General features: G+C 41.8%; 1 protein-coding gene across 15 annotated transcripts in view; it reads left to right on the forward strand.

Moving 5' to 3' along the window:
* Positions 1–26,143, forward strand: part of LOC146977887 (microtubule-actin cross-linking factor 1-like) — a 356,186-nt gene that overhangs the window by 38,718 nt on the left and 291,325 nt on the right. The gene's annotated exons all lie outside the window — the stretch shown is intronic.

Consider the following 26,143-nt stretch of genomic DNA (forward strand, 5'->3'; position numbering starts at 1 on the left):
TCTTAAAGGCAACAAAAAACCAAACAAAACGTACATTAAGACCAAAAAGGCATAGGTTGAAGCTTGGTTTATTTTGCCTACCCTGTTTCTAAATCAAGTTGTATTTAAATTATACAAATATCAGCAAATAACATTGTCAAAAAATGAGAAAATATGTATTATTTTATTTTAAAAACAGCTCTACATCATAGCAGCCATCACAGCTCATTACTCTAACTTGTATAAATTGATCACACTATTTGTGAATATTTTATAAAATGAGATTCGGTGCTGCTGTGATGACAGGGACAGGGACAGCCACCCCTCCTCCCACTCCCTTGTAATCACTTGTGTGCTCTTTACACACCAGAGGAAGCAGTTTTATGACCCTCCACCCCCCCCCATCCTCTTCATGTGCCTGCATCAGGGAGTTTTCCCCACACAGCTTTGTGTGTGTGTGTTGTGTGTTTGCTGTTTGTCCTGTAAATATCAGACTCACTGTGCTGCTGCTGCTCTGTCTGATGGGGGTTTAAGACACTGAAACAGCCTCATCACACACTGCAATGCACACGGGGACACTGTCACTCACTTTCAGAGAGTGTGTGTGTGTCTGTGTATATATATATATATGTGTGTGTCTGGTATTGTTACCCCCCCCTCATTCCCCCCACCGACTCCCTGCAGCAGTGGCGTTGCTGTTTTATAATCCCAGAGACAGGGGCGCTTTAAAAATGAATGCCTCCACTGAAATTGACTGTGGTTGGGAGGGAGGAGGGGTTGGAGAGAGTGTGTGTGTAAATGTGTGTGTGTGTGTGTGTTGGTAGGAAGAGGATGGAGGTGGGGGTTGGAGGGTTGGAGTGGGGGGGTTTCAGAAAGCCAATAGACTCAGGTCACATCTGTGAGGCTGGCGCTGATGAAAAGGAGGTGGTTTAAATTATTGATCATGATAATGAAACTAAACTCCTCGGGGTTTGGGACTATAGGCTTCTGTGTGTGTGTGCGTGTGGTTGTGTGTGTGTGTCTTAGTGTGTGTCTTTGTGTGTGTGTGTGTGTGGCCTGCACCTGTACAACCACCTTGTAGAACCACAGAATAATGATAATAATAATGATAAGAAGACGTCATTCTGTCTTGGTCCTTGTGATTTGCTGCTCTATCTGCTGAGGGAAAGTGAAAACATGTGGCCCTGAATAGTTTCACCCATAACTGGAATATATCTGGGCCAAAATATGCAGACGTGTGTGTGTGTGTGTGTGTGTAGATGTGTCTGTGTGTGTGTGTGTGTTTCTCCTGTATAAAACATCAGTTGAAGCTTTTTTGGCACAAATATTTCGTGGCCTCGGGTGCAGCAGCAAGAAAATACGTGTTAAATGAAGTCTGCAATACTTTTTTTCACTTTGGCACTGTATATTATTATTATTATTAAAGGGATAGTTCAACATTTTGCCAATTGGCCCATTGACATAACCCCTATAGTCATAGCAGTAGGTTCGTTACCTTTAATTGTCGGTGCAAGCTGTTTTTAGAACGGCGGAGCAGAGCCGTGAGCTGCTCAGAGCTACGCTACGGAGGCTCATTATATTATGGGATTTCTTGGTTGTTTCCCTCATCAAACTCATCAAATACACAATCCAACAACTCCACAACGCTCTGGTGGACAAGTTGTGACCTGCACATTCACCACGCTATGAGATAATAACACAACGTTACCACACAGAGTTGTTTTAGAGGGAAATACAGAGAAAAACTGCTCCCGACGGGAACGCACATCAGCGGTTTTGCATGAATTTACCTCTAAAACAACTCTCTATTATTATTTTTAGGTCATAACTTGTCCACCAGAGCGTTGTGGAGTTGTTGGATTGTGTATTTGATGAGTTTGATGAGGGAAACCAAGAAATCCCATTAGCCTGGCGAATGCTGGCAGAGCTGCAGTCCGTTTCCCAGCCAGTGATTTCTCTCCATTTGTGTCGATCGCAATCACCGTCCAGTTTTCTTTTCTTTATTTAAATCTGTGAGTAGAAAAACATCTTGGTTGTGTGTGTTTCCCCCTGAGAGCGGCCGGCAGCCATTAGAGGACGGACGGAGAAACACATTGATCTGAACAGAGCTGCTATCGGCCTCTCGGGCCTCCTGCACTGTCAACATGGAACGGCCTCAAACTGATCGTAGGTCAGTGCACGGTGGTGATACGTCAGGTTGCAGCCGGGACAGTAACTCTCTCTGATCCAAAACCTATAAAGCATTCGATGCTGCTCGTATCATCTATCAATCTACAGTGAGTTATTTAGACTTTGACAAACTTTATTGGCTCTGATAGATGTTGCAGCTGTTACAGTCACACATTATTCCTCCTGATCAGTTACTCCATGACTCAGATATCCTGTTGAAGACGCCAGATCCCACATTCTCAGTCTTTATTTATTGTCTTCATTGTTTCGTCTGACCAGCTGCATTCAAAAACATGAACTTTTTAATTTATTTTCAATGCAGATCAGTAGATTTTCTGTCCATTAACGGATTAAATATTTCATCTGTAAAGGGACATTGTGTAACTTCTCCTGTTATCTATTCACGAAAATCGATTATTTCGTTCAAAAGTCTGTTTTTTTTCTCGTGGTAACGCAGTGAGGAGGAATGGAGCGTTACACTGATGCTGCATTCACCTGCAGTCGGGCAGACGGCCGTCGTCGCTAACAAACCAGACGTTGTTTTAGTCACAGAAGTCCAGAGAAAGCCGGTAAAACAATACCACATCGCCATGACAACATATTGTTACAACGTGTATTGTTTTGCCTCGTGCTGACGGACCACTTGTTGACATAGAGGCTTGTTTATGCCGTTACGTGCAGCGGCTGCATGTTGTCCGTCTGCTGTCTGCCCAATTTCACCTGAATGCAGCATGAAAAATACGACTGAGTTGCTTGAGATATACAACCACAACGCTAGATGGGAGGAATTCCTTTAACATAAACCAGTCCAGATGGAGGTATAGTCTACAGTATGTGGTGTTTAGTTTGTTAATAGTTGTATTTAAAGGGACAACCAGGAGTTTTGTTAAAGCAAAGTGTTTTCACCACTACATTTATGAGCCTCCGCACCGTGAAATTCTTTGACCGGTGCAAGACAGACTCATGTTTTCATTCATCAAGAATGAAAGTCAGAGGTTGGAAGACGATCACATACCGTCCTAGTTCCCACCATAAACGGCGATTCATTCGGCGGCGTTATTCTCATGACTCGCCACGAAACCGAAAGTAAAGAAACGCTGGTCGGCTCGCCCAGCATTTCCACCACCACTAATAATAACAAAATAACCATAGAGACAAAACCATAGATTTATAGAAAATGGACCATTAACAAGTGGTAACGTAGATTCATCCACATTAACGTGAGACTTTTAAATAACCAAATAGAAACTCCTTGTTGTCCCTTTAATGTAGTATTTCTATGTGTTACAGTTGTAGCCGTGACCCACTAACTCAGTCTGATACTGTAGATATCTTTAGATCGACGTGTTGATGTGCAGCAGCTGCAGCTTCAGCTTTTGGACCTGGACCTGTGTGTGTGTGACTCTGTGTGTGACTGTGTGTGTGTTGTATTAAGACATGAGCTGGTCTCTGGCCTTGTCAGAGCCTTAATGAGGCTGTAACCCTAGAGGACGTGTCCTGTGTCTCTCTGGACCGTCTCTACCACCACAATAGGCCTGAAGGAGCTGCTGCTGCTGCTGCTGCTGCTGCTGCTGCTGCTGCTGCTGCTGCTGCTGCTGCTGCTGCTGCTGCTTCCATCACAACGGATCAAACTCTGTTGTTTAGTCGTTTAGTGACACGTTGTTCTTCTCCTTTTTGACCTTACAACCTGCCCTGTTTGTGTGTGTGTGTATGAGTGTGTATTAGTGTCAGCTGTGTGTGAGTCACTTGTAGCGGTTGTCAGAGAAGAATAGACGTGGAAATGTGAACTTGGCGTTCTGCTCGGGGACTTCATCATCATCATCATCACCCCTGACTGAAACCGGAGCGGCGGCATGTGATACGGTTTAAATGATGCAAAAGGTGCTGCAGCCTTTTACTGTGTGTGTGTGTGTGTGTGTGTGTGCTGTTGTGTGTAACAATGACAGGAAATCTAAAGCAAAGGGGACACATGGTGATATATGGAAAAACACTGGGACCTGAGTCAGACTCACACACACAAACAGACACACACAGACACACACATTCTGCCTCAGTCAGTGGAAAAGCAGCTGGTTTCAGGCAGATTGACAGCAGCGCTACGTTCACTCAAGTGGCTGCATAATGAGCAGGTTGTGCAGAGAGAGGAGAGCAGCGCTGTATGGATTTCATCTCCTCAGGCGTGTGGTTTTCTCTTTGTGTTTCTAACGAGACGAGTTCAACAACAACAACGAGGAGGTTTACACAGCAGCAGGTCAAACATGAGACTGTACAACTACAACTGTCTGAGCTGAATATACGTAAGAACGGAAACCTGGGAGGAAACGGAACAATTAGACGTTTTAGGAGAAGGAGATGGTCAGGAGGAAACCCCCCAGTCAGAGCTCTGCCCTTTATAAATATAGACTCTAGAAAGTGTGTGTGTGTGTGTGTGTGTGTCTGTGTGTGTGCGTGTGTGTGTGTCTGTGTGTGTCTGTGTGTGTTGAAGAAATATAAAGTCAGATAAGATGCAACACACGCTGATAAATTGATTTTTATTTTGTTTGGTTTGGCCCTCGATCGTCTGATTAAATCCACGTCTCGGCAAACAGAGTCGTCTGTATCCTGTGTCGAGTGCGTGTGTGTGTGTGTGTGTGTGTGTGTGTGTGTTCTCAGTTGAGTGTAAGTGTGTGTGTGTGTGTTTGTGTGATCAGCAGGGTTAACATTGCTGCAGATCTTTGGCTGACGGTGGCATCACGATGTTCTCTCTGTGAACTTAACACCTCGAACTCTTCGCTCAGTTCACAGGCAGCTCAGGCCTCCTGCTGCATGTGTGTGTGTGTGTGTGTCTGTGTGTGTGTGTGTGTGTGTGTTGACCCTATAGGCTCACATATGGTAGCAAAGCAAAGGACACACTCTCTGTGGCTTATTCAGGATTAATGTTTTACTGTTTACACACACAGTTTTAATGTAAATGACTTTTTATTTCTATTATCCATTATTCATCCAGAATATTCATCATCACAATGTCTCAGAGTTTGACTAACGACCCACAACCCAAAATAATGATCATAACAGATGAAACAGCACATTTTATTTTCACAAAGATGCCAAAAAAAGAAAATAAGAAAAGTTGTTAAAACAATTCAAAGAGTCAGTCGAAGAGATACAAGAGGAAGTATCAGCTCTAAGTTTAAGGAGAGACTTTAAAGAAGTTAAGTCAACTTTTAGTTTTTAGCTCCTGGAGCAGACGGAGTTAAAATAGAGATAAAATAAAGATAAAACATCAGTAAAATCTCTAAATATTCCCGTCTACATCCAGGGAGTGGGTGTTGTCAGGAGCAACAGGAGCAACCGGAGCGACGTGTGTGTGTTTCCTGCTTCTGGACCAAACACGTTAGAATAAAAGAATATTTGTTGCTTCATCATCAGTTAAATCCAGATGCAAATAGCTGCTGGAATCATGCAAACACAGCGCAGACTGATACGCTGTTATACCTGCAGCAGGACGCACACTCACTCTCACACTGACCCACACACACACACACACACACACATACAGACACAGAGGAAGGAAGTAGACGGTGGTGTGTGTTTGGATCAGAGCGTCACGGTGACGGACCACAGGAAGAGACAGGCAGGACGCCGCCGCCACTTCCTGTCTCTGCACATCTCTGTTGTGTGTGTTGTGTGTGTTGTTTATTGTGTGTTGTGTGTGTGTGTTTGTGTGTGTGTTGTGTGTTTGTTGTGTTTGTGTTGTGTTGTTTGTACAGTACCACTACCTACCTGCCTCTGTGAGTCTCCGTGCGCTGCAGACACACAAAGGACGTCTGTGCTGCTGCAACAATCTCATGAATCCTATTAAAGTTCATCTGCTGTTGCTTTGAATATGCAGTAGCACCTTCCTCACCTTCCTCACCTCCATCTTCCTCCTCTTCCTCCTCCTCCTCCTCCTCTTCCTCCTCCTCCTCCTCTTCATCGCTATCATCCTTCCTGTCTTTGTGGAGAAACGCCACATGACCTCATTAAAGAGATAAAAATTAGACCTGGAAATGATGAGTTCTCACCTTACTCCACACTAGGCAGTATAGTGACTGAACTGAATTTCCTTCGGGATAAATAAAGTATCTATCTATCTATCTATCTATCTATCTATCTATCTATCTATCTATCTATCTATCTATCTATCTATCTATCTATCTATCTATCTATCTATCTATCTATCTATCTATCTATCTATCTATCTATCGTTCTATCTATCGTTCTATCTATCGTTCTATCTATCTATCTATCTATCTATCTATCTATCTATCTATCTATCTATCTATCTATCTATCTATCGTTCCATCGTTCCATCGTTCCATCGTTCCATCGTTCCATCGTTCCATCGTTCCATCGTTCCATCGTTCTATCTATCTATCTATCTATCTATCTATCTATCTATCTATCTATCTATCTATCTATCTATCTATCTATCTATCTATCTATCTATCTATCTATCGTTCTATCTATCTATCTATCTATCTATCTATCTATCTATCGTTCTATCTATCTATCGTTCTATCGTTCTATCGTTCTATCGTTCTATCGTTCTATCGTTCTATCGTTCTATCTATCTATCTATCTATCTATCTATCTATCTATCTATCTATCTATCTATCTATCTATCTATCTATCTATCTATCGTTCCATCGTTCCATCGTTCCATCGTTCCATCGTTCCATCGTTCTATCTATCTATCTATCTATCTATCTATCTATCTATCTATCTATCTATCTATCTATCTATCTATCTATCTATCTATCTATCGTTCTATCTATCTATCTATCTATCTATCTATCGTTCTATCTATCTATCGTTCTATCGTTCTATCGTTCTATCGTTCTATCGTTCTATCGTTCTATCTATCTATCTATCTATCTATCTATCTATCTATCTATCTATCTATCTATCTATCTATCGTTCCATCGTTCCATCGTTCCATCGTTCCATCGTTCCATCGTTCCATCGTTCCATCGTTCTATCTATCTATCTATCTATCTATCTATCTATCTATCTATCTATCTATCTATCTATCTATCTATCTATCTATCTATCGTTCTATCTATCTATCGTTCTATCTATCTATCGTTCTATCGTTCTATCGTTCTATCGTTCTATCGTTCTATCGTTCTATCGTTCTATCGTTCTATCGTTCTATCTATCTATCTATCTATCTATCTATCTATCTATCTATCTATTGGAAGTAATAAGGGAAATGTGAGTGAGGAGGGAGAGGATGAAGGGATGGAAAAGGAGTTGGAGATGTAGAGAGGAGAACAAGGAAGAGATGGGATGAAGAAGAGGAAGAAGAGGAGGAGATGGGATGATGAAGAGGAGGAGGAGAGGAGAGGAGAGGAGAGGAGAGGAGAGGAGAGGAGAGGAGAGGAGAGGAGAGGAGAGGAGAGGAGAGGTCGGTCCAACAGTCGGATCATTACAGCTGGATTTTTCCACGTGGCCTAGTTTTCCCTCTTCCAGCTCCCTCGCTCCTGCTCTCCTCCTCCTCCTCCTCCTCCTCCTCTTCCTCTGAACTCAACCTCTCTCTCCTTTCTCCTCCTCCTTTCCTTATCTCTCTGCTCTCATTCCTCTCCGTCATCCAGTCTCTGATTGTCTCAGAGATCTCACCCTGTCGAGACGTTTTCACCGTTATGCAACAGAACAGATTCACACATAGAGTTTATAAACCTCTCTGTCTTCTCTCTATCGATTATTCTTCTCCTTCTCTCTGTCGTTTTCACATGATTCTCACTTTCTTTATTTCATTACCAACCAATTATTCAGCTCTCCCTCTCTTCCCCTCTCTTCTCCTCTCTCTCTCCCTCCTCCCCTCCTTGTTTTCCCGTCGTTCCCGGCGCTCTACTTCCTGTTTAGTCACATTCTCCAGCAGCAGCAGCAGCACCTGACTCCCTCCGCCGGCAGGGAAAACCAAACGCTGTCAGAGCTGCAGCAGGGAAAAGCAAACGCTGCCCGAGCTAGAAAGACAGAGAGACGAGAGAGAGGGAAAAAGAGAAAGAAAGAGAAGGAGAGTGGAGGGTGGAGGGGCCGTCAGGGAAATGAAACGCTCCCGGCTCGGCTGCCAGGCCCCTCCACCCTGCTGGGAGAAGATTGGCTTGTTGTTAATGCATTAAAAATGGACACGGGAGCAGGAAGTGACACAGAGCAGCAGAGCAGCAGAGCAGCAGAGGATTAAAAAACTAAATGTTTTAAAACTGAAAGAAGCTCAGAGGAAATGTAAGGCTGTTTGTAAATATACACTGCAAAAACTCAAAATCTTTCCAAGAATATTTGTCTTATTTCTTGTCAAAATGTCTCATTTCTAGTCTAAACTAATCTCTTTTCGCTTAAAATAAGACTCATCACCTAAAAATGAACTTGTTTTTAGATCATTTTCACTTGTTTCAAACTAATTTTCACTTGAAATAAGTAGAAAAATCTGCCAGTGAAAGCAGGTTTTTTGTGTTTGTAATAAGAAAGAAAAACTTGCTCCACTATCAGATTTTTCTACTTATTTCAAGTGAAAATATCCTCGAAAAAAGTAAAAAAGTGTCTAAAAACAAGCTACTTTTTATTTGATGAGTCTTATTTTAAGTAAAATGAGATTTGTTTCGACTAGAAATAAGACAAATATTCTTGGTGAGATTTAGAGTTTTTGCAGTGTAGAGATCGACTACAGACCATGTGATTCAGACTCTGTAAAACCAGGTTAAAGCAGAAGCAGCGACACACAAACGGCCTCTCTGTGATATCATAACACTTTATTTAAACTATTTTTATCCACTTATCTACTATTGAACAACCTAAACCCATTCATCCACATCAGCTGAGCTTTGTTTTCACAAGATACTGGAAGAATTTCACCTTTTTTTTATTTTATTCCACCCAGATGATCTCTTATCTGGCTGTTATTGTGATATCAATGCTCAGGTTTTATGTTGCAGTTTTACTGCGTTTCGACTTTTATAGAGATGGATCTCCAGATGAGTGGTTTTAAGTGTTGATGTAAGGAGTGAGAGGAAGGAGGAGGAGGAGGAGGAGGAGGAGGAGGAGCGATGTCACACTGACAGACAGAGGAGGAGGTTGCAGGCGAGACACTAACAGGCAAAAACACAGTTTTTTCATGCACTGATCAATTTATATTCTATATATTATATAATATTCTGAAGGTTTTTACAGAGGAGATTGTTGATATATCATTCACAGCCTCATTTATACAACATTTTATTACTAAAAACAGGGCAAAATTAGATTTTTTTTAGGGCTGGTGACAGTATTTTCTCATTTACAGAGTGATAAAAAGAGATATCCACAATCCTCCTCTGTAAAAACATCCGACTCTAATATGTCAACAAAATAAAACAGGAATTTTGAAAGTAGCTTTATCCATTGTTCAGATTTCTGTTCTGGAAATATATGCAAATTAGCGCATATTTAACTAGATATTGCCTCATTTACATATTTAAACATAAAATTTGACAAAACTTGTAATACAAAAAATATTTGTCTTAATGTGAGTGATAAACTTGGGAAGTTTCATGGTGATATCTGTTAGTTAAAATTTTTACCCTATTGACCTGTAGTGTCATAGTGATGATATGAGACGTAACAGTCGAACACAAGACGCCTCTGTGTGTGTGTGTGTGTGTGTGTGTGTGAGCAGCTAACGGTGCCGTGCATTCTCCACGTTTTAGCTTCATGTGCAGTAAATCTGTCAGTGTGACCCCCCCCCCTACCTCCCCACCCCCACCTCATTTCCCCCGGGCCCCCACCCCCTCTCTTTACCCTCTTTTTACCCCATCACTGTTCACTTCTCTCTCTCTCTCTCTCTCTCTCAGCCCTCGGGGTTCTTGCATAACCAGCACCCAGCTGATTTTTAGGAAAGTAATCAATGAGCTTCATTGTGTGTGTGTGTGTGTGTGTGTGTGTGTGTGTGTGTGTGTGTGTGTCAGGGGGAGACAAACCCAGCTGAATGGTTCGTGGGGGCTGCAGCCGACAAGTGTGAAATATTTCCTACAACATGTATTAGATGTGTGTGTGTGTGTGTGTGTGTGCAGCGACCCTCTCCCCTCTCACAGGGTGTGTATTCATGACTGTAACAGTGAACAGTGTGTGTGTGTGTGTGTGTGTGTGTGAGATGCAGCAGAGGAAGCTGAGCTCTGTTTGTCCCGACTCTGCCGGCGCTTCCTGGATGTTGGATGTGATCGCTGAAGGAGGGAGGAGGGGGAGGAGTGTGTGTGTGTGTGTGTGTGTGTGTGTGTGTGTGTGTCTGTGTGTGTGCATTTATTTAAAGGAAGAAAAAAAAAGAAATAGGTCAAGATTGTGAGTAGATGTTGCCATGCATATCATCAGTGTGTGTGTGTGTGTGTGTGTGATGGAGCTGTGCAGCAGTACAGTTAAAGGACAATTCAACTCTTGGCTGTATTTTCATAACATTTTAGGTCTAACAGAAGGAATCTGAAGGTTTTCAGTTTAATGTCTCCTGTTTTGTGGTAGTTGTGTCTGTCCCCGCGTCGCCACGGCAGCGATGAATGGGAGCGGATGGAAGTTCTCGCTGCTTAGGCTGTTTCCATCCCTCAAAGCCACAGACAGCGTCAGATGGAGACTCAAACATGCACCCAGAAGTTTATTATTTACTTCAACAAGCCGACATGTTTGTAAAACTAGATCTAATTCAAAGTCTGGCGGAGTCGAGACCCAAGTTAGTTGACGCTCGGTGTGTTCAGGTGCAGTGGGAAGCTCCTGTTTGTGTCATAAACACAGGAATATCAACTCTGGACTTGCTTGAAGTGAATAAACTTCTCGGTGCATGTTTGAGTCGCCATCTGACGCTGTCTGTGGAGAAAAATTACTGCAAAACAGGAGCAATTAAACTGAAAATCTTCAGATTCCTTCTTTTAGACCTAAAATGTTAGGAACATACAGCCCCGAGTTGAATTTGCCCGGAATTGTCCTTTAAGAATAACGTCAGTGAAGCCAATTTTGCTGCAGAACGTGGAGCTGAAACTAATCACACTCATTTATTTTATGGATTAATTTGCAAAATATAATGAGTCATTATTTAGTCTTTCAAGGAAAACACAGTTAAATGTGATGATTCAGACGACGGTTCAGTTTTCACTCGTTTAGGAAAAAGAAATCGTCACATTTGATGTTTGAAACAGGAAGTTACAGATGAATCTTCAGCTCTGGTCGTTCACCTGTGTTGATGATGATGATGTCATGGTTTGTTTGTCGGCTCGGTTCAGGTCATGTGACGTCTGAGCTGCTTGTTACAGCTCGTTCTGTCTTCTAATGATTTAAAACAGTAAAACGTGTTGATGTGTTAGAGAATAGGTGAGAAACAGTTCAGTTGTTCGTCAACTGGAAGTGAAACACAGAAACAAAGGAGACAAACACATCTTTAAAACATGAACAGTGTCTTCAAATGTAGACGGTTTATTGTGAACGCAGCCTTTAATAGAGTCGTGTGTGTGTGTGTGTGTGAGTGTGTGTGTGTGAGGGATGTAAATGCAGCAGCCTGTCGAGATGAGCTAAGACGGGAGGAGAGAGATGCAGAGAAACAGTTAATGAATTAATCATGGCCGCTGCTCTACAGACGGCGTGTAGAGGACATCGATTGTACACTGCTGCACACACACACACGCACACACACACACACTGCTGCACACACACAGCTGCACACACACACACACACACACACACACACACACACACACACACACACATGCACACACTTGGTCCTGCAGCTCTGTCCCCTATAGAGCATCATGTGTCTGAAGGGTACACTGACTGACTGCATCCTCCCTCTTTCTCCTCTTTCTCTCTCTCTCTCCTTCTCTTTGTCTGTCACTTCCTGTCCTTCACAATAAAAGTCTTTAGTGAGAAGCTGAAATGTTCCTCAGGTTGTTAATTCACAGATTAGCTCCTGTCCTGTTCTCCTCCGTCCCGTCGGTTTGCACAGTCAGACAGAGCCAAGCAGCTTCAACGCCAATAAATTCACTCTTTTCAAGATTGATCTCGCCCTCTGACTCTCCTTCACTCCTCCTTCACTCCTCCTCCTCTTCCTTTTGTCTCCTTCTCCCTCTCTCCAGATTTATTTCCATTACTCCCCTGTTTTTTTTCCTCTTCATATCCATTATGCAGCTTCATTCTGCTCCTAATCCTCCGCTCCTTCTTCACCTCCTCCATGTTAATTCTCTAATGAAGCCAGGAAGCTGCTGCTGCTGGAGGAGGAAGAAGAGGAGGAGGGTAAATCTATACCTCCTCTTGTCTCTCCATCATCCTGTCTGTCTTCCACATACATGTTATTCAAGCAGGCTGGAGCAGAGGAGGAGGCTATAGGAGGAGGACAGTGGTGTGAATCACACTGTCACATATATTATTTTTATTATGATAGCTGAATGTAGGAAGTGTGTGTCTGTGCAGCTGCAGCTTTCCGGTGTTGTTGTGTCTCTGTGTCTCGTTTGAAAGGTGAAGGAAGCCTGCATGTGGAAAGACGTGAAAAGAAAACCTCCGAGATGTAGAATCAGTGTGTATTATAGAAGAGAAACACACATTACAGGACCGATGACTTGTATCATCAGAACAGACATGTCAGTCTCCTTTTATATTTAAAGGAGACCAGTTGTAAGGCCCATTTATTAATAGAAAAAGAAATAATAGTTGTGCCATCAGTATAAATTGTTGATCTTGACTTTGCATTGCCACAGTGTAGCCTGTGGTTTACTTTTCTTCTGTACACTGTAATTGCCTGCGTCTTATGGCAGTGGCGATTAATCTCTGGTTTGAAGTTCCCTCTTTACTGACCCATGCAGAATCTTGATTTCTTAGTATAGAAATATACTGTATAGAGGGTTAGTTAATATTAGGGGTGCACCGAATGGCATCTTTTGGCCGTAGCCGAATACCGAATAAGATCAAAACGCTTGGTCGAATAAACGAATAATACCGAATACCGAAAGTGGTTTTAAAGTTTTTCTTTTTTTTTTAATAGGGCCTATTGGATAAATAAAATATTTTTATGGACTATTCTGACAGTTTTTGAATATTCCAGTTGCCGTTGCTCATCAAAAAACCACAACAAGTTAAATAAAGTTTTTCATTTATATCGGCCCATTGTGAGTGCTGAAAGATCTATGCAAGTACATTCCAAAAAAACCCAAGTGTCTTTTAAAACAGTGGTTCCTAACCTTTCTTGGTCAGATTTTTTTTTTTAATTCATCAATTAGGCTACTAGACATTTCAGGCAACCTCATTTGAATTTCGGGCGACCCCACGTGGGGACCCGACCCCAAGGTTGGGAAACACTGTTTTAAAAGACGTTTTTTAATATTCGGCCTTGCTTTTTGCTCATTCCATCGAATACCGAATGTTGCTTTTTTTGCAATATTCGGCCGAATATATTCGGTTACCGAATATTCGGTGCATCCCTAGTTAATATTGACTTTTCTCTTCTTTCTGTCTCTTATAAAGCCGTTTAATCGGCTCGTCTTTCTCACTGTTTTTGAGCCAAAGAAGAAAATCTAACTTGTATCGCTGCAGAGATCTGTGACTGTAAATCCACCGGTTCAAAGATCAGTGGAGATACTCGTGCATGTGTGTACTGTACACACACACACATATACACACATATACACACTAGGCCTCCTAATAACTGTGTGAACCGCCGGCCGCCGCGTCCCGATTGGTCGAGCGTCCGGCTCTTAAATCCCGTGAGATGAAAGGAAGCGCTGAGTGGACGTGAGCGTCGAGGCCGGCGACGACCTCGACTTGTGACCGAGAGAAGCAGCGACTTTTAATCTGCTCCAGTTCCTCCTGTGACTCTCAGCTGACTGCACACACACACACACACACACACACACACACACACACACACACACACACACACGCGCACACACATAGGTACACACAGCAAGGGAGGTGGATACTGTCAGACTGTCCAGTGGGTTGGAAGAGAAACATATTATGAAAAAAAAATATGACTAAAATATGAATTCTTTGGCACGTTACACTAATGTTTCTGTAATTTAATTAATTTTTATTTAAAAAAATGACAAATAACCAGATTAAACATGAAACATGAAACAGCAAGTATTAATCATGAAGATAAAGGACACACACACAGAATATTACAACATCAGTCAGGCCTGAAAGGTAAAATAAAGATTTAGGAAACAAAACAAAACAGTTATTATGTCAAATTGGACTTTCTTTATTCAGATTATTTCGAACAATAATAAACATGAGTTCATATTGAGGAGCCACAAGTGTAACAGGCTGCGGGGGATTCATTGATAAACTGATCGACAGATAAATGAATCTACAAAAAACTGAAAATGAAGAAGTTTCTAGATTTCTTTCCTCTGTTTTAGATTCTGCTGTAAAATGAACATCTTTGACTTTTAGTTTGCACAAAAACAAAGTTCAGACGTCTACAACTTGTCATGGAGAATTAATACTGTCTCACACCATAATAATAATAATAGCAGTAATGATAATAACTGTATGTATGTAGCATGTAAGTGAGAAAACAAAGAAAAACTCCAACTCTCAAATTAATTATTTGCAAAAACGAGTCAAAAGAGTCAAATAAAAATAAATTACTAAGTAAATAAACAGATAAGATAATGATAAAATAAAAAGAAGTGAACACACAGATCGGAGATAAAAACCAAAACAAACTCCCTCCTCCTCCCTCCGTGATGCGTTCAGGTCCATGTGTTTGTTTATGTGTGTGAGGTGGATTTGCCTGTGACGTTAATCTGGTCCAACCCCCCCCCCACCCCCCCTTCTCAGTCCTAATCCCATTCATCCACTTTACTACACCAACAACGTGGTGAGCAACCAGTACACACACACACACACACACACAGACACACACACCCCTACCTGGCCAGTCACAGTGGACCGGCCCGTTCCTTCACATGTCTGCAGCATCAGGACCGTACCACTGCTGCAGCGCCGCGGGGGGGTTAGAGTTTAAACTCAGCATCGTGGCCTTTGATTGGTTGATTGATTGGATTATTTTTTTGGGAGAAAATAAAGCTGATGTTTATGTTTATATTCATCACATCAACATCCAATAAGAATCTTGAGTCTGTTGTTGTGATGCTGCGTCGTGGTTGTCGTGGATACGGAGCTGCTGCTGCTGCTGTAATCAGGCTGCAGTAGATATATTTTAAGTGTCTTGTCTTTTGAGTGCAGAGCTGCTTTTAAAATCCCAACAATCCCCCTGTAAGCTTCTTGTCTTTTTTTGTGTCAGCGCTAATGTCTCTTCCTCCCCCTCTCCTCCTCCTCCTCCTCCTCCTCCTCCTCCTCCTCCTCCTCTTCTTCTTCCTCCTCCTCTTCCTCAGAGAGCACATGGTATCTGTTTTATTTTATTTTAAGGTGGTGCGAATAACAACATGAGAAGTTTATTAGTGTCTGTGATAAGGCCTCTTAAATCACAGGGAGGAAACTGGCCTCGTTAAACGGCTTTTTACTGTTCGGCTTTTAGCTTTTTTTTATTAGGCTAGAGACGGTTTTATTTCCACCTGCTCCTGCAGCCAAAACACAGATAATCAGTCAGTAGTCTGTCCAGGAACAACTCTAAACTCTGCTGCTGCTGCTGCTGCTGCTGCTGCTGCTGCTTTAAATAGACCCGTATCCTCAGAATAATATAATAAAATAATAATAATAACAGTTGAGTGGAAGCTGCCAAACAGACAGAGAGTTTGTGTTCAGGCCTCAGGCTGCTAACGCTGTCTGACCCACTGTACTGTAGTACCGGCCCTGTGTGTGTGTGTGTGTGTGTGTGTGTGTGTGTGTTTGTGTGGTCCTGGGAGTATTAAGACTTCTGATTCATCAACCTATTTTTATCTGTCCTGACACACTCCTCCTCCTCTTCCTCTCCTCCTCCTCCTCCTCCTCCTCCTCCTCCCATTCCCTCTGTCCGTTCATGCAGGTTTTTATTTTTCATATCTTGCAGCTTCTTATCTCCATGTTTGTGTTTTTTTTTTCCATTTTTATTTTATCTCCGTCTTCTCGGCCTCGTTTCTTCCTCCACGTCGAGTTCTTCTCCTTCTTCTTCTCTTTCTTTCTTTTCTTTTCTCATCATCATCCCTCTCTCCTTTTCTGCCTCTCCTCCACCTCTTTACTAGGTCAGTGTAGTCGGAGGAGCTGCTGTTAATCTCTCACAGCTCCGGCTACTTCTCTTAACAGGCTTTGCTGCTGCTGCTGCTGCTGCTGCTGCTGCTGCTGCTGCTGCTGCTGTCTAATTGAGAAACTCTAAAATTATCACCCTGCAGGCGTGTGTGTGTGTGTGTGTGTGTGTGTGTGTGAGCAAGCATGAATATCATACAGGGTGTGTGTGTGTGTTTTCATTTCCTGCCTCAGTTGCATTAGCCTGGTGTTAATGCAGGGAGTTGGTCAGTTGATGCCCTGCCCCCTCCTCCCGTCCTGTCAGCTTGACACATGATCAATTCCTGTTGTTTATCAGCTGATGATTGATTGATTGATTACTGCATATACTTAAAGGGATAGTTCAACATTTTGGCATTGCCATAATCCCTATAGTCATAGCAGTAGATTCGTTACCTTTATTTGTCGGTGCAAGCTAGAGGTAAATTCATGCAAAACCAGCTGATGCGCGTTGCCTTCAGGGACAGTTTTTCATCAACAGTCTCTGTATTTCCCTCTAAAACAACTCTGTGTGGTAACGTTGTGTTATTATCTCATAGCGTGGTGAATGTGCAGGTCACAACTTGTCCACCAGAGCGTTGTGGAGTTGTTGGATTGTGTATTTGATGAGTTTGATGAGGGAAACCAAGAAATCCCATAATGAGCCTCCGTAGCGTAGCTCTGAGCAGCTCACGGCTCTGCTCCGCCGTTCTAAAAACAGCTTGCACCGACAATTAAAGGTAACGAACCTACTGCTATGACTATAGGGATTATGGCAATGGGCCAATTTGACAAAATATTGAACTATCCCTTTAAGTGTCACCTCATACGCTGAACATTCACATTGTTAAAAGGATGAATAGATTCCATATTAATAGAACTGAATTAGCATTGATCACATGAACAGGACGACCTCATCGCTCCTGTTTATTATTCACTTCCTGTCCAGGATCAGATCACAAGTGTATTGATCCGGCTGTGTGTGTCAAAGTGTGTGTGTGTGTGTGCGTGTGTGTCGGGTTTGGAGACTTAATCTCTCACAGTTTGAAGTCAGAGATGAGCTCTGAGTCCTGATCGATAGACGATGTTGTCAAAGAGACGAGATGTCGGAATAATTTCCAATTCACAGCGGGAATTGAACTCTCGATCACTTTATTTATTTTGAAGGTCTGCACTAACACAGACAACTGTACAGTCTGTCAGAGTGGGGGGTCGTTGTTGGGCCTGGGGGTCAGACAGGATATAAAGGCCTTAGACCCTCATGTTGCTATTTCAACAGGAAGCCTTTCAAAATAAGGGCGCGCGTGGCAGGATGCTCTTTAAATGACATTTTATTAGTTTTAAATGTCACGTCTTTGTGTCCAGAGGATAAAAATCACAGCTCAGCCATAATAACACTGTCATGTTGTTATTATAATATACCGGTTCATACAGTAGATTGGACAGACTGGTTCATGGATCATCGACCTGCACTGATCCACCGTGTGTCTGATTCATTTATTCTTTTATTCAGATTCCCGTCAGCTGCTTCTCTTCCTGAGGGTCGACACGTTTTGTTTTTTTTCTCTTTTTTGTGATTACTTGAACTTAATTCATCTGTATTAGGTTTTTGTTTTGTTTTGTCTTGTTTTGCTTTATTTATTTAGTGCTGTCATTACTACAACTATTATTTTTACTATCATCATCTCCCCTTATCTTCATTTCTTTTTACTTTTTTATTTCGTTACTTCTCTACCTTGCACAAGGAATGTGAATATTAAATTATTTGTTAGGTTGAGGTGAGGTTGTGTTAGAAGCCTTTCGGGTTTCAGACCTCACCTGCACATTTTTTTTTCGTATCTTTCTCGCTAGTAAGAGAGAAAAGTAAATGTTTTTGTTCTATTTTATATGTGCAAATAAATAAAGTCTAAAAATCTAAAAGACATGCAGCAACAAAATCCACATAAAATACAACACAATCACATTTAAAACAGTAAATATGAAGCATGTTGTTGTTAGGCCAGACAGTGATGGTTATAGTGTGTGTGTGTGTGTGTGTGTGTGTGTGTGTGTGTGTGTGTGTGTGTGTTTGTGTGTGTGAAGGGAAAGTTTTACTGTGATGTTGACGGATCAATTGTGTATTGATTGTACACACACACACAGACTCTGTGTGTGTGTGCATCAGTCTCTCCTCAATAACCCCGTCTCCTTGGTCACCTGCTCTCGTCTGTGTGTGTGTGTGTGTGAACGCCTCAGTGGACTGATGCCTAGATCTGTATGATATGTGTGTATGAATGCACACACACACTATGTTGTGGTGTGTGTGGGTTCTAAGTGTGTGTGTGTGTGTGTGTGTGTGTGTGTGTGAGTGTGAGACCTGGCACGTCCCGCTCTCCGTGACCTGCTCCATCTGTCAGAGGGTCTTTGCTCCCACTAATCACCAGGACACAGAGACACAGAGACCCCCACTCTGTTCCACGGCCAACACACACACAGAGAGACACACACACACACACACACACACACACACACACACACACACACACACTAGCGCGCACACACACTCTTTCTCTCTCCCCTGTTCTGCCCTCCAGTTCATATTTAACAGACTCTGGTTCATTCTCTGTTTTCTGGGTCAGTTCTCTGTGAGTTCTCTGTTTTCCCGCTGTCTTTGAACGCCTCATGGTTTTCTGGGTTACATCAGCTATCTATCTATCTATCTATCTATCTATCTATCTATCTATCTATCTATCTATCTATCTATCTATCTATCTATCTATCTATCTATCTATCTATCTATCTATCTATCTATCTATCTATCTATCTATCTATCTATCTATCTATCTATCTATCTATCTATCTCTATCTATCTATCTATCGTTCTATCTATCTATCTATCTATCTATCTATCTATCTATCTATCTATCTATCTATCTATCTATCTATCTATCTATCTATCTATCTATCTATCTATCTATCTATCTAGACATGCCACCACCCACAGAAGGAGGGATAATAAAAGGAGGGGTGGAGAGGGGGAGGGAGCAGCTCTTCTCCTCCTCCACCTTAGCAGGTTTTCCCGGATTTCCCGTCTGTCACCCCTCTCTGCAGGAGGAGAGGAGGGGGTGGTATAATCCTCATCCCTCCCTCTGTTCCCTCACTCACCTCCTTTTTTTTTTTATCTGAGCGTTTAATCACACAATAACATTCCTGGAGGGGGATGGACTGATGGATGGACGGATGTATAGATGTATAGATGGAGGTATAGGGTGGATGGGGTCAGAAGAGGAAGAAGAGAGAGGGGGGGAGGGGCCGGAGGAGAGGATGAAGTGAAGTGAAGAGCAGGGGATGGAGCTACGCTACGATGCTAAACGTAGCATTTTAACTTCTAAAACGTTTTTTTCTTTCTGTTTTTATGCATCGATGACATCCCAGTGCTGTTACATTAAAGGGATAGTTCACCCAAAATTGAAATTACACTCATTATCTACTCTAATTCTCACGTGGACTAAGGGCTGGGAGAAGTTTCAGAGTCCTCCGTGGCTTCTCTGAGTTACAGGGGGTCTCGGCGTAGCAGTGCATGTCCATATGACGGTTGCAAATGGATACCAACTGTCTTCGTAACAAAAAGACACACCAAGAAACATCCAAATACCTCCATGCTGCTCGTATGTAATGTCCCTCTTGTATTGAAGCCCAGACATGAGAAATTGTCCAGCTTCTCGAAGCTCCTCTTCCCTGGTTTTTATCTTCCGAACTGGGAAGAGGATCTTCCGCTACAAACAAGCTTGAAATATAGACTTATTTAATTTTTTTCGGGACAATTTTGCATTTCGGGGCATTACTGGCTGCTGTCAAACACGTTAATGAGACGCGGTGAGGAGGACGAGGAGGAGGAAGACGACTTAGACGAGTAAATGGATTTGTGCAGCTGGATTTAGACCCGACTGGAGCGAGGAAACAAACAGAGGTTTTTTTGTTTCCCGGGAACACGGAGGAGAGAAAAAACGTTCCAGATAGGTGAAAGTTTGTGTGAACGAATCTTCAAGTCGATCTGGTAAAACAGGACGAGGGAAACGACACCCTGAGGCAGCTTTACATTACAGCTGCAGGCAACAACAGTAGTATAATGAGTGTGTGTTCAAGAGCGCAATTAGTGAGTGAAGTGCATAATTAGGTCATGATTTCCTTGTATTGTTGTGGTAATGGACGGCTACACACACACACACTCATATTTCATAGAGAGAAGAGTCATAGAGGATAAATATGGAAAAGAAGATAATAGAAGATAATAAATGTGGAAATACAAGTTGGGATGAATAAGTAAATAAAAAAATGTGGAAAAGCAAAGACAAACAGCTTTGGGCTCATGAATTCAGCTTTTATCTGAGTGATTGACAGCTTCTATACGGGGATACACTGTCCTCATTACGCTGCGTCTCCCTATACTTGACATTGATTGGTTTATAAACTGTCACCAAAGCTCTGCTCATATTAGGTCTATTATTATTATAGTAAAGTATCATCTCCAGCTGTTTCAGTCAGACCAGGTCTCAGGTCTTTGGTCTGATGGAGCTTTCACACCTGAACATTTGGTTCGGACCAAGCAAGGTCGGTTTTAAAGCTGCCTCAGGTGTGTTTATATAAACTATTAAAGGGAAAGTTCAATATTTTGGCCCATTGCCATAATCCCTATAGTCATAGCAGTAGGTTCGTTACCTTTAGTTGTCGGTGCAAGCTATTTTTAGAACGTTTCCCTCATCAAACTCATCAAATACACAATCCAACAACTCCACAACGCTCTGGTGGACAAGTTGTGAGCTGCACATTCACCACACTATGAGATAATAACACAACGTTACCACACAGAGTTGTTTTAGAGGGAAATTCATGCAAAATCGCTGATGCACGTTGCCTTCAGGGACAGTTTTTCATCAACAGTCTCTGTATTTCCCTCTAAAACAACTCTGTCTGGTAACGTTGTGTTATTATCTCATAGCGTGGTGAATGTGCAGCTCACAACTTGTCCACCAGAGCGTTGTGGAGTTGTTGGATTGTGTATTTGATGAGTTTGATGGGGGAAACCAACAAAGAAATCCCATAATGAGCCTCCGTAGCGTAGCTCTGAGCAGCTCACGGCTCTGCTCTGCCGTTCTAAAAACAGCTTGCACCGACAATTAAAGGTAACGAACCTACTGCTATGACTATAGGGATTATGGCAATGGGCCAATTTGCACAAAATATTGAACTATCTCTTTAAAAAAAATGTAATGATGCATCTGCTGCTTCTAAATATCTCCACTTACTTATTCATTCATGTTTTTATTCCCACTTTTATTCATCAGATTTCTTCTTTTATATATATATATATATATATATATCCTATAATATGGCGCTGCTGGGTCTCCTAGGTAGCGGTCTACTCTGCAGTGACGCAGCAGAAGCAGAGTCGAGGTCGAGGCCGAGAACATTCCTGAAATAACAAACATGATGGAGGGAGGAAGTGGGGACTGTTCTCTTCTTCTCCTTAAAGCGGCAGCAGGACGTTTGTTTTACCCACTCTCTGTCTCTGTCTTCTAGACTCTAACCCCGGTTTCTCACCTCTGTAGATTATTATGGTCTGTGTGTTTCAGTGTGATAGAGGCAGCTCAGCTCTGTCCGGGTGCACGTGAGCTGCCTTCACTCCTGTTTCTCATCTGGAGGCTGAACAGATCTCTGCTTTGTGTCTGAGTGGCCTGTTGTTCCTTTTCCCCCTGATGAGCTGATGAATGTGTTCAGGTCACGTTGGTTCATTCACACACACACACTAACACACACTAATACACACTAACACACACTAATACACACTAACACTGACACGCGCTCTAACACACTGGCTTTTCAAGGAAATCAAATTTGCACATTTGCTCATTTTCAAGGCGAAGGTTTCCCAGATGACTCGGCTTCTTGTCTTGTCACACGTTCGTCGTTAATCACTTTATGGTTTATATTTTTAGGAGCTGAAGCGTCTGCAGCAAACGAAGCGTCGGGACAAGTCCCAACATGGAACATGAACATGAACATGAACATGAGCAGCAGCAGCAGATTTCTATCTCAGATTCCCAGAAAACCCTTCTATTCCCCGTGTTCGTCTGCTTCGTATTCATGTCGTTTTCTGCCTCTTTGCTGTTTTTCCCTCCTCCTCCTCCTCCTTTTCTGTCTCACTACACACACACACACACACACACACACACACACACACACACACACACACACACACACACACACACACACACACACACACACACACACAGTCGTGTTTCATCCTCCTTAACTTTGACCCACTTCCTGCTCTTCCCTCGGAGCGCCGGCCTGAGCCGAGCGTCAGTCAGTCAGTCAGTCAGTCTGACGATGCAAATACCTGAGATTCAGCATTTGCAGTTTGTACAGTAAGAAAAAAAAACCACACACACGCACTCACACACACACACCTGGGCAGCTGAGTGACTGATGACAGTGAACGCACCACCACTCAGAAGAACGGCTTTAATGCTGCTTCCTGCAAAATCAACTTAAACAACTTGAACTGGTCATCTGAACGGTTTCACTCTGATTCTTCTGTCTGTTCTGCACTTTCATCTCTTAAACCTTTTGGATCATGACTCAGCTTTTTTTTTTACTCCCTGCTGCAGCTTCTTGACTCTCCCAACTCAGATTTTCACACAGTTACAGTGCGTTTTTTTTTTTTTTTACAAATTCACACAGTACAGGTCATTTTTCTCCATTTGCATATTATTATTTATAATAACTACTTTGCATTTCTCTCAGCGTTTCGGCCCACGCTCCGTGTAAAAGAGGACCAGTTGTGTTGTAATGTAAATGTGAAGAGTCGTCTGATATATTTGTGTTGCTCCTATAGGAGTTATTAATGTTGCATGTCGTCCATAAGCAGTGGTGGACAGTAAGGAAGTATAGGTTTAATTCAGTACTGTACTCAAGTTCATTTTGGGTATTATTTTTTTTGGATACTTCTTACTTTTCACACATTTTCTTTTTTTCTTTTCTAAATTCTGATCCCAAACCTGCTGATTCCTGTTTGTTTTGTCCCAGCCGTGTTGCCGTACCTGTTCTCCATCAGGCTCCTCCTTCGTACTTGAGCAAATACAGAGGAAAAGTAGTATTAAGTAGTAATATTTTGACTAAGCTACTAATATAATAAGTTGTATTTGTCAAGGAGAAGCCTACATCTGTATTTTTACTCAAGTAATGTAGATGTGTAGCCTGCTTGTACTGGTCCACCTCTGTCCATCAGAGACCAAACGGACGGTCCAGGATCAGGTCCAGGATCAGGTCCAGGATCAGGAGTTAACGATGACTCACCGCTTCGTAACACAAATACTCAACGCACCAATCACCATCAATCACCACAATCATATCAGCAGAATTTAATTTGGTCTTAAATCTGATTCTTTTTGAAGTGAAACACCGGGACAGTTAACGAGAAGCTGGCAGCCTGTGTGGGTATTTTTAAATAAAGTTATGAATATTGAATTAGCATGGAGGGGGAAGCACAGACTGTCCCCTCTTTTTCTTTTTTTTCTGTTTTTGAATGTGTGTGTGTGTGTCTGGTTGTGTGAAAGCAGGTCAGTTTTTTTATTTTTTTATTTTTTTTTATACAACTTTATTGACAACAAGAGTATAGACAGGACTGAATACAGTTAGATGAAATAAGTGTATACAACATTAATACACAACCAAACCATCATAAATACGCCAGGGGACGACAGTCACAGCAAGACAGAAAAAACATCAACTTAAATAAATATTTAGTAAAGCTTACAAAGATCATTATACGTTTTAACAGCTTTTTTATTCTCACAATCACAGAGGGAGGAGATATATTGACCAACATATGCAGACAGTTCCAAGAAGTTTGGCTTCTTACCAGAACATTTTGACTTATGTATATAAAATGTGGATAAAATAATTAACAAGTTAATCATATAAAACTGAGAATTTAGTTTTTTATCATATTCAGTGTAGCCAAACGAAAGCAGGTCAGTCGGTGGGTGAATGAGTCGGTGTGTATTCAGCCGATCAGTCGATGCCGACGGCTGCGACTTCAACTCAACCAGTCTGTGTGACATTTTCAGAGCTGATGATGCTTTTTTATTTTATTTATTTTTATTCATCTCTCTCTGTCTCTCTCTCTCACCGTCAGTGGTGTCAGTGTTCCCTCTTCTTCATCCTCCTCCTCCTCCTCTCAGGCCGTTGGCAGAAAAACCAAAAACCAAAAACCTCCTAACCACCGTCGTCACAAGACAGGAAATGAAAACGAATAACAGAATTGAACTGCTGGGGGTTGTCGTGGTAACGCCTGGCAACAGGGATAGCTGCGTGATACTAGATATATAGGTCATTTATCTATCTGCACTTATTGATCTTTCTTTTACTGTTATTTATTGACCAGTTTTTCTTTGAGAGTGTGAATGAATGCGTGCATTGATGCTCTCATGGAGCCACTTTTTACATTTAAGGACTGACTAATTGATCAGAATATAATAAAAATATGATTAAAAGTTGCAGAATAATACATTTTGATGTTAATTTGATGTCACAGAGACTTTAAATCAAAGGAAACCTATTTGTTTGGTACAAAAAACAACAAAATTCATAACATTATCATCATATTTACATTATTTTTAAATGACATTCAATCAAACTTTATTCATGCAGCACTTTTTCTCTGCTTGGTAACTCTGGTTCACTGTTAGAAATAATCCACCTGCTGTTTAAAGGCAAATATTTAAGTTTCAAAAGATCTGAATTTTTTCTGTTTTTATCATTAGAATAAAAATTGTGAAAAACAAGAACACTGAATTAACAGAAATTGTCTAATTTTGGTGTTTGTGTATTCCTTGTGTATTCCGGTTTTTCATTTTTCCTTACTTAATTAAGGAGTTAAGGTGAGACTTTCAAAATAAGAGCTCAGCAGATCGTTGAAGTTGTGAAAGTGGTTTTTAGAAACTGAAACGATCTTTTACAGTTTGAATAGAAAGTGTAGAAGTGAAGCTGTGAACGGAGCTGCTCTGTGGCCCGAGGCCGAGTGGCATCAGTTACTTTACTGATGATGATGTTTGTGTTTGTGTTTGTGTGTTTGTGTTAAACTGAGGAGGTTTATTTTGAAGGGACGCCCTGAAGCCAAGGAGCCACATCACATCACTCTTTGTTTTTCTTTTTTCTTTTTTTGGAAACATTTCTTCAGGCGTCAGATTACTTGACCTCTCACCCTGGAGACTTCCTGACCTTTAACCCCTGTTAGTGTGTGTGTGTGTGTGTGTGTGTGTAGCGTGTGTGTGGTAATTTAGTGTGAAGTGCTGTGATGATGAGGGGAAGTCCCCGTGTGAACTCATCTGTAGTTTCAGAAACCTCCACAGAAAGTTTGCGGTTTCTTCTCCTTCTCTTTATTTGACGTCAACGTTTTTACTCTTTTGCATTTTCTACTTTCTCTGAATCGGCCTCACTTCTTCCTCTTCACTTCCTGTCTGGTGTTTCCCTGCAGAATCATCTCCTTCCAGATTATTCCACCTCTTCATTTCCTCTCCTCCTCCTTCTTTCTCTTCTCCTCTCTGGAAACAGTAAATATTCTTAACTAGCGCCTGATTGCTCTATAACTCTTTAGAGCCACTGAAAACGTTTAATTAGAATGAATGAATGAATGAATGAATGAAAAACGAGCCGACGTTTAAATTTATGATGTTAGCGGTGGCGTTTACAGCTCGGTGATAAAAACTGATGTTTCTAATGTTTCTACACGCGAGTCGACGCCTCGTGTTTCATCATCAGACTTTAACTCAGAGAATTAACG

The sequence above is a fragment of the Trachurus japonicus genome, chromosome 11 (genome assembly GCF_045865225.1).
Source record: "Trachurus japonicus isolate A0001 chromosome 11, Traja_1.0".
In the NCBI taxonomy this organism is placed as follows: Eukaryota; Metazoa; Chordata; class Actinopteri; order Carangiformes; family Carangidae; genus Trachurus; species Trachurus japonicus.